Here is an 11926-nt window from a genome sequence, read left to right as displayed (position 1 = left end):
TCAATATGTGACTCGCACTATTATTTTGTGATTAAATTGAATCTTAGTAATTCTTATCTGATTGAGAAACAATTGTGATTGGCTTTTTTGTAGTATATATAACTATATAGCTCTTAATTCTATGGATTAATTTGGTTGTTGGAGAAATACTAGGTGTTAATTCTAGACGTTTCATATTAGATTATTTTGGGAGTGAAGTGTTTATGGGTTGACTTTAGCTCTGTAGAGTGCATGGCTGTAAAAGCATAGCTAGAGAATAAATTGAGATATGAATTATGAACATCAATTTCCATAACTGATGCATGAGTTACAGTGTCACAAAATGGTTACATTTTTGCAAAATGTCAGAAAATTCAATGATGCACATACATATTTTCTTGAAAAATTGTAATGGAAACCTGTGTTTTATTTTGTCACATGATGACTTAGTAAGATTGTGTGTTCTGCTGACACAGATTTGTGGTGAAGATGAATGGTCATTTGGATTCTGGGAGCAAGGTACTGGAGTTTTTAGTTGCCCTTCTAGAAAAAATATGATAAGAAAGAAGCTGCGGCCAGTGAAGACGAGGAGTTTTAAAGCAAATGGTAGCAGGAGTTCTTCCCACATCAACTTTTTGTTAATCATAGTTCTGTTGTATATCACTTTTTGGTTTTCCATCCTTCATATCTTTGGGAGCACTATAGTTTTAATTTAAATTATTATTATAGCATGTAAATAATTCATGTAAATCAATAAAAAATCAATTATTATGCCTTCTAATTTTCTCTTTTAAATTATTATTATAGAATTGTAATTTTTTAATTATTAGAGTAAAATATTATTTTTGTCCCCAATGTTTGGGGTAAATCTCAAAGTTGTCCCTAACGTTTGAATCGTCCTATTTAAGTCCCTAACGTTTCAAAATTGACTCAATGTTGTCTTGCCGTTAAGAATTGACAGCAGGAAAAAATTGAGACGATTTTGAAACGTTAGGGACTTAAATAGGACGAAAACGTTGAGGACGAAAATGATATATAAAAATAAATTTTAATTTTATCTTTCACTAATATCAATCTATCTTTTATGGTACATAGTTATTCAATTATTTTTAATCATATTTAAGTAAATTACTAAATTACACTTAATCACATTATTTTGATTCTAAATAAATTTATTTTTTTATAATTTTACTCTTAAAGATTTTTACTCGTCATAAAATATATTACAATGACTAGAATCGCATTACTTTATTGTATATTTATCATTTTTTTCTACAAATTTATGTACTAGTCATTCTACAAATATTTTATGATGAGTAAAAATCTTTAAGAATAAAATTATAAAAAAATAAATTTATTTAGAATAAAATTAATGTGATTCAGTGTAATTTACTTAGATGTGATTAAAAAATAATTGAATAACTATGTACCGTAAAAAAATAATATTATTGAAGGATAAAATTTAAATTTATTTCTATATATCGTTTTTGTCCCCAACATGTTCGTCCTATTTAAGTCCCTAACGTTTCAAAATCATCTCAATTTTGTCCTGCCGTCAATTCCGTTAACAGATTCCTAGCAGCAGGACAACATTGAGTTAATTATGAAACATTAGGGACTTAAATAGGACGATTCAAACGTTAGAAACAACTTTGAGACTTACCCCAAACGTTGGGGATAAAAACGATACTTTACTCTAATTATTATTATGCATTCTAATTTTTTCTTTTTTTTATTTTGACAAAGGAATAGGCCACGCTTTGAAAGCGTGGCAAAAGGCTTCAGCGGGAAAGCCACGCTTTTAAAAACGTGGCTGTATGTGCTCTATTGGCACGCTTTCAAAGCGTAGTCAAAACCAACTTTCTTGGCACGCTTCAAAAGCGTGGCGATATGTGAACTTTTTGGCACGTTTTTAAAGCGTACCGATAGATTAACACCTATAGCCACGCTTTTAAGCGTGGCAAGAGTTGAAAGCGTGGCCAAAAAGAAAGCGTGCCGATAGATCCACAAAAGCGTGGCGATAGAGCAACCGGCACGCTAGCGGATGTGACCCTCTGAAAAGCGTGCCGATAGCTCAAAAAGCGTGGCAAAAAACTATCGGCACGCTTTTTAGCACTTTTTGGCACGCTTTAAAAGCATGGTAGAAAGCTTATTTTCTTGTAGTGCGGGCAAACTGTTTATCTTTTTCCGCTTGATGGAGTTTCTGAGGAAATGGCATCTTGGCCTTATACTCATCAATCTTGGTTGATGCAGGCTGAGTGCCTAATGTATTGGAAGGGGGAGTACTAGCTTGCTTATGAGGGGTGTTATCAATAGGTGACTGACCACCTTTGTTTGGGCGTTCAACGCCCTTGTTGCTGCCCCCTTCCTAGCGTTTAATGCTAGGAACACTGTCCCTTGTTGGGCGTTCAACGCCAGATGTAGGTATCTCTTTCTGACGTTGAACGCCAAAGTTACTGTCCCCATTTAGGTGTTCAACACACTCAAAGATTTTTTGGATAGCAGTCTGGTATCCCTCTGTTAGCTTTTCTTCTTTTGATCTTCTGTTGTAATGAGGTTGGGTGTTTAATGCTTTTCCACTCCTCAGTTGAATATCCTGGCATTCTTCTGTTATCTGCTTAGATAACTGCTGCCTTGTTTGACTCAGTTGGGCTTCTACGTTCCTGTTGGAAGCCTGAGTTTCTCATAGGGCCACTTGCAATTCCAGCAGTTGCTGGACAAGGGTGTGTAGTTGTTGAGTCAATGGGCCATTCTGTTCTGGAAGGTTAGGTTCGGTAGATATTACCTTAACCTCTCCTTTCATAGAAGTTTCAGCAGTTGAGTATAGATGCTGGTTAGTAGTAATTGTCTCAATAAGCTCGTGATCCTCTTCAATGGTCTTTCTCATATGTATAGAACCACCAGCAGAGTGGTCCAGAGACATTTTAGCCATGTCTGAAAGGCCATAATAGAAGATGTCTAATTGCACCCATTCTGAAAACATTTCAGTAGGGCATTTTCGAAGCATTCTCCTGTACCTCCCCTAGGCATCATGAAGAGACTTATTGTCTTCTTACTTGAAACCTTGAATATCCAGTCTTAACTGGGTTAACTTCCTTGGAAGAAAGTATTGATTTAAAAATTTATCTACTAACTGTTTCCATATTTTCAAGCTAGATTTGGGCCGGTTGTCTAACCACCTCTTTGCTTGGTCCTTTAAAGTAAAAGGAAAGAGCAATAGTCTGTAGACATCTTGGTCTACTCCCTTACTATGCACTGTGTCAGCAATCTGTAAGAAGTCTGCCAGAAACTCAGTAGGTTCTTCCTGTGAAAGTCCAGAATATTGGTAGTTTTGCTGCACCAGAGTAATGAGTTGAGGGTTTAGCTCAAAGTTACTTGCTCTGATGGTGGATATGCTAATACTTCTTCCATAAAAGTCAACAGTGGGGGTTGTATAGGACCTCAGAGTTCTTCTGAACTCTTCATTCCCATTTGGGTTCATGATGAAGAAAGGTAGGAGAAGTAGAAGAATTAGGGATACAGATGTAAATTATAATTAAAATATTTTTGTTTTTGTTTTTAATTTATTAATTAAATTCAAAAATAGAAACTAATTAACTAAAAAGATTTGAAAATCAAATAATGAATTTCGAAAAATAAGAGAGAGAAAGAGAGAAGATATTTTAAAAAATTAGAAGAGAGAACAATTAGTTAGGAAGTTTTGAAAAAGAAGAAAGAGAAAACAAGTAACTAATTAAGAAAGATTTGAAAACAAGATAAGATTTGAAAAAGGTTTAAATTTGAAATTTAAAATTTGAATTTTGAATTTTGAAAATTGAATTTGAATTAAGATAAGATAAGTTAAGAAAAGATAAGTTTTAAATAAAAAAGATTTGAAATCAAAATCAAAAGATAGTTTTTAATTTAAAAATATTTGAAATTAAAATTTTAAAAGAAAGATAAGATAAGAAAGAATCAAATTTTAAAAGAAAAGATTTGAAAAAAATTTTAAAAAGATCAGATTTGAAATTTGATTTTTGAAAAAGATTTGATTGCGAAATTTAAATTTTGAAATTTTAAATTTTAAATTTAAAAATTGAATTTTAAAATTTGAATTTGAAATAAGATAAGATTTTTGAATTTCAAAGAAAGATAAAAAGATAGGATAGTAATTTGAAAAAAGATATGATTTTTGAAAAGATTTGAATTTGAAATTTAAAACTAAGATAAGATAAGATAATGATTTTGAAATTAAAATTTGATAAATTTGTTGCAATTTTCGAAAATTAAAGTAAAAAGATAGAAAAGATATTTTTTATTTTTTGAATTAATGAAGAAAGAGAAAAACAACCAAAAGACACCAAACATAAAATTTTTAGATCTAAGACTCTAAATTTTCGAAAATTTCAAAGGAAAACACCTAAAGAAACCAAACTTAAAATTTTAAATATCAAAACAAGAAGAAAAACAAGAAATATTTGAAGATCAAGAAGAACACCAAGAACAAGTTTTCGAAAATTTAAAGAAATAAAGAACACATATAAGACACCAAACTTAAGATTTGACACAAGACTCAAACAAAAGATACTATTTTTGAAAATTTTTCAAAAAAGAAAGCAAGAAATTCAAACTTTAACAAGAACAAGAACAAAAGACTCAAACAAAAAGATAAAGATCAGAAACGAAAAGAAAAAGTTTTTGAAAAATTTTTTATTTTTTTAAAAAAGAAAATAAAAGACTCAAAAAAAATGAAAAACAATACCTAATCTAAGCAACAAAATAATCCGTTAGTTTGTTCAAACTCGAACAATCCCCGATAACGGCGGCAAAAACTTGGTGCTCGGAATTACACTTCGGACAACTGAACCAGCAAGTGCACTGGGTCGTCCAAGTAATACCTGAGTGAGTCAGGGTCGATGCCACAAGGATTGTTGGCTTGAATCATGCTGTGGTTATTTTGTAGATCTTAGTCAGGCGGATAGAAAAGTTGTTTGTTTGTTTAAAGCACATAAAAGTAAAATAAAGATAACGTTACTCAACTGAAGGTGAATGTAAGCTTCAGAGATGCCTTATTCTTCTGGATTAATTCGGTCTCACTATCTACACCAATTGTGAATGATTTCTTCTATGACAAGCTGTATGTGATCAACGCCTTTCTTGAGAGGTCACCGATTCTCCTCTAGGATGAACACCAGGGTTAGTGCGCATCTAGTCTGATTGATGGTGAAGCTCCTGCAGTCTATTTCCCTTGACAATCTTACTCAAAACGCTACAGACAAGGTCGAATCTTTCGGATCAGAGAATGATGCACCTTTGGTTCTTACCTTTACCACAAAGACCCTAATCTCCCCATACCTTGGCTGAACTGGTCTCTCGAGAAGTCCTCAACAAAGTCGTGGATTAGCTGTCTAAAAGATGTATAATCAAGCTAGTGGTTCATTGATATCCGATGAAATATGCTCACTGAACCCATGTAGAATAGAGATAACCTTGTTCCAGTTCAACTCATTCATAAGGTTGAAGAACGAAGATACATCTTAGAATAGAGAATCAAACATGAATTGAGATAGAACAGTAATACTTTTATTAATCCATAAAATTCAACAGAGCTCCTCCCCTTAACTTAGGAGATTTAGAGACTCATACTGATAGAAAATACATTGAAAGGTTTGAAAAATGCAAGGAGATATCATAAAGGGTGATCTTCTCATTTTAATACTAAACTAATGACTAAGGATTACATAAAAAGGGTAAAACAGTCTTTTAGTGCGAAAATCCACTTCTGGAGCCCACATGGTGAGTGTTTAGGCTGAGCTTTAGTGTCTTGCACATACTAAGACTCCCTAGGGGCGTTGAATGCTAGCTAGGAGCCCCCTTTTGGGTGTTGGACGCTGGGCTCCTCCTTGTGCGCACTGGACGCCAGAATAGGGTAGATGGCTGGCGTTGAATGCCAGTTTTGGGCCTTCAATTCTGAAGAAAAGTATGGATTATTATACCTTGATCGAAAGCTCTAGATGTTAGCTTTCCATAGCCGTTGAGAACGCTCCATTTGGACTTTTCTAGCTCCAGAAAAGCTCTTTCGAGTGCATGGAGGTCAGATCTTGACAGCATCTGCTATGCTTTCTCTCCCTCTGAATCAGACTTTTGCTCCAACTCCCCAATTTCAACCAGAAAATACCTAAAATTGCATAAAAATACACAAACTCATAGTAGAATCCAAAAATGTGAATTTTTCACTAAAACCTATAAAAATATAAAAAAAACTCAAATAAAACATGCTAAAAACTATATGAAAGAGATGCCAAAAAGCGTATAAAATATCCGCTCATCACTTACTAAGGAGTGCAGTGCATTCATTCAGAAGAACCTTCCCGAGGAACTTAAAAGACCTCTCCCTCTTCCCAGTAACCCATTGCCTACCCCAAGAGAAGAGTGCATGGCCATCCTAATAGAGGCTGAATCCGTACCTAAGGAGGAAATGCAAGATGCTAAAAGGTCAGAGGAGAGCGAAGCTCCAGAAATGGCTGAGGTTACACTATCACATGCCTCCTCTATGACACCAATTCAAGAGCTTGAAGCACCACACCCTCAGAAGCCCCAAAAGGAGACCAGGGACGAGCATTGCTAACAGTTCTTGGAAGTCTTTAAGAAGCTACAAATCAATATTCCTTTTGCTGAGGTTTTGAAGCAAAGGCCTCTCTCTACTAGAAGAAACTTCATTGATGATAAGAGAGGCAAATTGGTACTGAGGTTACATAACGATTACATGGTCTTCAAGGCCTTTAAACCTCCAGGACCCCTTGACAAAGGAGGCACTTGCATGCAGAGTACCATACTAAAGCCATCTCCCTTTGAGGGAACCAATTCAATTCCACCTGACACCAAATGTAAGTTTGGTGTTGGGTGTGCACTATCTACCAAGGAGGATGGTCCCAAGATGGAAGATGCCTAGGAGATGGAGGAACGAAAATATCCTTACTGAAGGCTTCTCACTAGGGACGAGGGTAGTATTCCCTGCTAGCACAATCCTGCCTCATGCAGTGAACAAGATCCTATCTCTTGAGCATATTAAGCTGATCCATGAGAGCACAGAAAACTCCCATTGGGGAGTGAGGATTTATACCTCTATGACTATCTTCCTCCTTGAAGGAACTGACCGTCAAGCTAGTGACGATAAAGAAGCACTTTGTTGGGAGGTAACCCAACCATAAGTAGTTTCCCATAGTACTTTTTTCTTTTCTATTTTCTTTTTATTATTTTAGTTTGATTTCATATTATTTTCTTTTCTATTATTTTTCATCGTTTTCTTAGTTTTTCTAACGTTTGTGATCATGTGTAGCCATTAGAACAGAAACAGGAACGCATAAGGAGAAAAACAAAACACCCTGGAGGGTCCCCCTTTCTGGCATTGAATGCCAGAAATGAGAGAAAGCTTGGGCGTTCAATGCCCATAAGGGAGGCAGCCCAGGCGTTCAACACCATGAGGGGACCAAGTTTTCTTTGCTTGGGGACAAGCAAACTTTTTAAGTTTGGTGTTGCAAAGCATGCTCTAGGTGTATAGTATCATCAATAGCACCAAAGAGAGGTGAATCATCTTCATAGAAGAGAACAGCCTGAGCAACCATCAACACTAAGGTGGTTGAGTTTAATTCTCCTTTTCTTTCTGTTTTCAGTATTTCATTCTATTTTCTGCTTTCTATTCTAGCTTTTGCATGATCACTCCTAGGATTTATTTGCTTTAGTAGTTTATTTTCAAAATTTTTATGGTTATAAGATGTCTCATGCATCATCCACTAAGCTTTAAAAGAAAACTTTTTTTGAAAAAGAAGTAGTAAAATACATAAGATCTTGAGTTATTTCATGAGTTATTCTAATTACTTTGATGTGGTGGCCTTGCCTTTACTTTCTGAATGTATGAATTAACGGTGCATAATTGATGTTGAAGTTGAGCATATTGGCTCTTGAAGAATAGTGAATTTAGAGAAGTATTATTGATTCTCTGAAAAATAAAAAATATTGATTATTAAAGCAAGAAAAAGCAGCCAAAAAAAAAGAAAAAAGCTCAAAAGAAAAAGGAAAGAGCAAGGATCCAAGGCTTTGAGCATCAATGGTTAGGAGGGTTAAAAATTGGCCTAAAAATCTCAAATGAGCTGCTATCCCTAACTATATGCTTGTGTTGTGAAGGTGTCAAGTAAAAAGCTTGAGACTGAGCAGTTAAAGTCATGATCTAAAGTAATAAAAGAATACGCTTAAGAACTCTGGGCACCACTATCTGGGAATTTAAGCAAATCTAAATTCGAATCCAAAGGGTTCCCCCAGTTAAGTGCCTGTGGCGTTTATGTATCCAATGGTAATACGGGAAAACAAAATGCTTAGAGTCACGGCTAGGATCAAAGGTGCAAAGCACTAACAAGAAGCTGTGTTCAAGAATCAAGAAAAGCTAAAAGAAGAGAATTAATAATATCATCCGTATTCTAGTTCCAAGAGATACCAATACTTCTGAACTTCAAAGGAAAGTGAGATGCCAAAACTATTCAGAAGTAAAGAGCTATTAGCCCCATTCAATACTTTGAACTGAGCTTCATTGAAAACTCTTAAGACTTATTGTATCTTTCTCTTCTTTTTAGTCCTACTTTATTTTTGGTTGATTAAGGACAAGCAACAGTTTAAGTTTGGTGTTCTGATGAGCGGATATTTTATGCGCTTTTTTATGCTATTTTCTCAATATTTTTAGTATATTTTGTTAAATTTTATTATGTTTTAGTAGGTTTTAGTGCAAAATTCACTTTTTGGATGCTACTTTGAGCTTTTGTATTTTTCTTATGATTTTAGGTAAATTTTGGGAAAATTTGGCAAGTTTTGGCAAAAGTTGATTCAGAGGCAAAGAAAGGAGTGTAGATGTTGCTAGATCCTGACCTCCATGCATTCAAACGAGCATTTCTGGAGCTACAGAGGTCTAATTGATGCGCTTTCAATGGTGTTGGAAAGATAACTTCTAGGGCTTTCCAAAAATATATAATGGTCTATACTTTTCTTTGGATTGGTCTGCCCAAAATGGGCGTTGAACGCCCAAACTACCCCCTTTCTGGCATTCAACGCCCAAACAGGACCAACCTCCCAAGTTGAATGCCCAAACTGGCGTTTAACGCTACAAGGGGGAAGCAGCACATTTACCCCCTAGTGGGCGTTCAACTCCCACTCCTTCAAGTTGGACGCCAAGCTCAACCCAAACACCCATCAAGTGGGCCCAGAAATGGAATTTCGCACCTTTAGCTTAGTTTATCTCATTTTTGTAATTTTTTATTATTAGTAATATCTTTTAGGTCTAGTATTTACTATAAATAAGGGACTTCCTTTCTTCTGAGGATTATGCCTCCCAGGAGGGGAGAAGCACATACACATTATTCCTATACAATATGAGTAACTAAATATCCTAGGTTAGGGTTAGGAGCTCTGTTGATTCCTATAGATTAATACAATTACTTTTCTACTTCAATCTATGCTTGATTCTATTCTATGATGCATTGTCATTCTTCATCCTTATGAATCTCGATTGTACATGAGTTCCTTACGAGTCCTGACCCAGATAGTATTGAGCTATAGCTTGAGGATGCATCACGAGTTCCAACAAGTTATCTGGGCTAATTGGGGTATGTGACATAAAACTTCATTAGTCAAGGGTAATTGAGGTTCCTGTGGCTCTAAAGGGGTAGAACCATAAGAGCATCAGTCCCTGATCTATAAAATCCGACCTTGTCTGTGGCGTTTTGAGTAGGATCAGCAAAGAGATTGAATTGCGCATGCTTCACCCTCTCCCAGATTGATCTAGTTCGTTCAGATGTTTGGTTTGGACCTGAGGAGATTAATGACCATGACCAATGGCTTAATCACTTACAGCCTTGCCATTGAAGGAATCATTCATCACTGAAGTAGTAAGTATGACGTGTTAATCCAGAAGAAGAAGCATCTTCAAAGCCTTAACTGACTGCTAATTATTGTTTCTACGTTCTTTTGTTATTGCTTGTTTATGCGCCTACAACAAACAACAACTATCTTTCCATTCGCCTAACTAAGATCTGCAAGATAACCACAGCTTGCTCAATCCGGCAATCCTCGTGGGATTTAACCCTCACTCACCTGAGGTATTACTTGGACGACCCAGTGCACTTGCCAGTTCAGTTGTGCGAGTTACAAATTCGCGCACGAAAAAGAAAAAAGGGGAGAGAAACACTTAACTAACACCAAAAAAGAATTCACCAAGGCCACCTACTCATCCGCATCCTCACCCTCACTGCTTTCTTCATCTTCAGTTTCAACTGTTACCTCCTACATTCGGGTATGCCACACTTGTTGCCTTTGAAGCTCCTCTTGTCTCTTTTTTCTAGCTTCTTCTTCCATGTCAGTTTGTCTAACTCTAGCTCGAGCCTCCAAGAATGAGATGAAATTAGGATGTGCATCGTGCATGATCATGCAGAGATAGTTGAGCTTGAGATGTGTTTCCCAGTGTTGTTGTTTGATGAGTCCATATTTGATGATATATTTTGACTCAATTTGGATGGATTCTAGCACATGAACTCACACCTAAGCACCAAAATAGCATACTTTTGTGTTTGATCCCTGGTGCACGAAATCACAATCACACTTTTGTAATTCCGCACAACTAACCAGCAAGTGCACTAGGTCTTCCAAGTAATACCTTACATGAGTAAGGGTCGATCCCACGGATATTGTCGGCTTGAAGCAAGCTATGGTTATCTTGTAACTCTTAGTCAGGATATCAATAATTCTCAGATTTAATTGTAAAAAGTAAAAGAACCTGAAATAAATACTTGTTTTTGCAGTAATGGAGAATAGGTTGAGGTTTTGGAGATGCTCTATCTTCTGAATCTCTGCTTTCCTACTGTCTTCTTCTTCATGAACGCAAGGCTCCTTCCATGGCAAGCTGTATGTTGGTGGATCACCGTTGTCAATGGCTACCATCCGTCCTCTCAGTGAAAATGGTCCAAATGCGCTGTCACCGCACGGCTAATCATCTGTCGGTTCTCACTCATGTTGGAATAGCATCCATTGATCCTTTTGCGTCTGTCACTACGCCAAGCACTCATGAGTTTGAAGCTCATCACAATCATCCCTTCCCAGATCCTACTAGGAATACCACAGACAAGGTTTAGACTTTTCGGATCTCAGAAATGGCCGCCAATAATTCTAGCCTATACCACGAAGGTTCTAATCTTAGATTAGAAACCCAAGAGATATGCACTCAAGCTATTGCAGATAGAACGTAGGTGGTTGTCAGGCACGCATTCATAGGTGAGAATACTGATGAGTGTCACGGATCATCACATTCATCAAGTTGAAGTGCGAGTGAATATCTTAGAATAGAAACAAGCGTGATAGAATGGAAAACAGTAGTAATTGCATTAATTCATCGAGAAACAGCAGAGCTCCTCACCCCCAACCATGGGGTTTAGAGACTCATGCCGTAGAGAATACAATATGAAACGTGTGAAGTGTCATGAGGTATCCAAATACAATAGCAAAAGGTCATATTTATAGAAAACTAGTAGCCTAGGATTTACAGAAATGAGTAAATGATGCAGAATCCACTATCGGGCCCACTTGGTATGTGCTTGGTCTGAGAATTGAAGCTTTCACATGTAGAGACTTTTCTTGGAGTTAAACGCCAGCTTTTGTGCTAGTTTGGACGTTTAACTCCAGCTTTTATGCCAGTTCTGGCGTTTTGACACCAAAATTTTTATGCTGACTTGGAACGCCAGTTTGGGCCATCAAATCTCGGGCAAAGTATAAACTATTTTATATTTCTGGAAAGCCCAGGATGTCTACTTTCCAACGCAATTGAGAGCGTGCCAATTGGGATTCTGTAGCTCCAAAAAATCTACTTCGAGTGCAGGTAGGTCAGAATCCAACAGCATCTGCAGTCCTTTTTCAGCCTCTGAATCAGATTTTT

Source organism: Arachis ipaensis, chromosome B4 (assembly GCF_059453495.1).
Source record: "Arachis ipaensis isolate K30076 ecotype BB chromosome B4, ASM5945349v1, whole genome shotgun sequence".
In the NCBI taxonomy this organism is placed as follows: domain Eukaryota; kingdom Viridiplantae; phylum Streptophyta; class Magnoliopsida; order Fabales; family Fabaceae; genus Arachis; species Arachis ipaensis.
Note: the sequence above shows the minus strand (reverse complement) of the source record.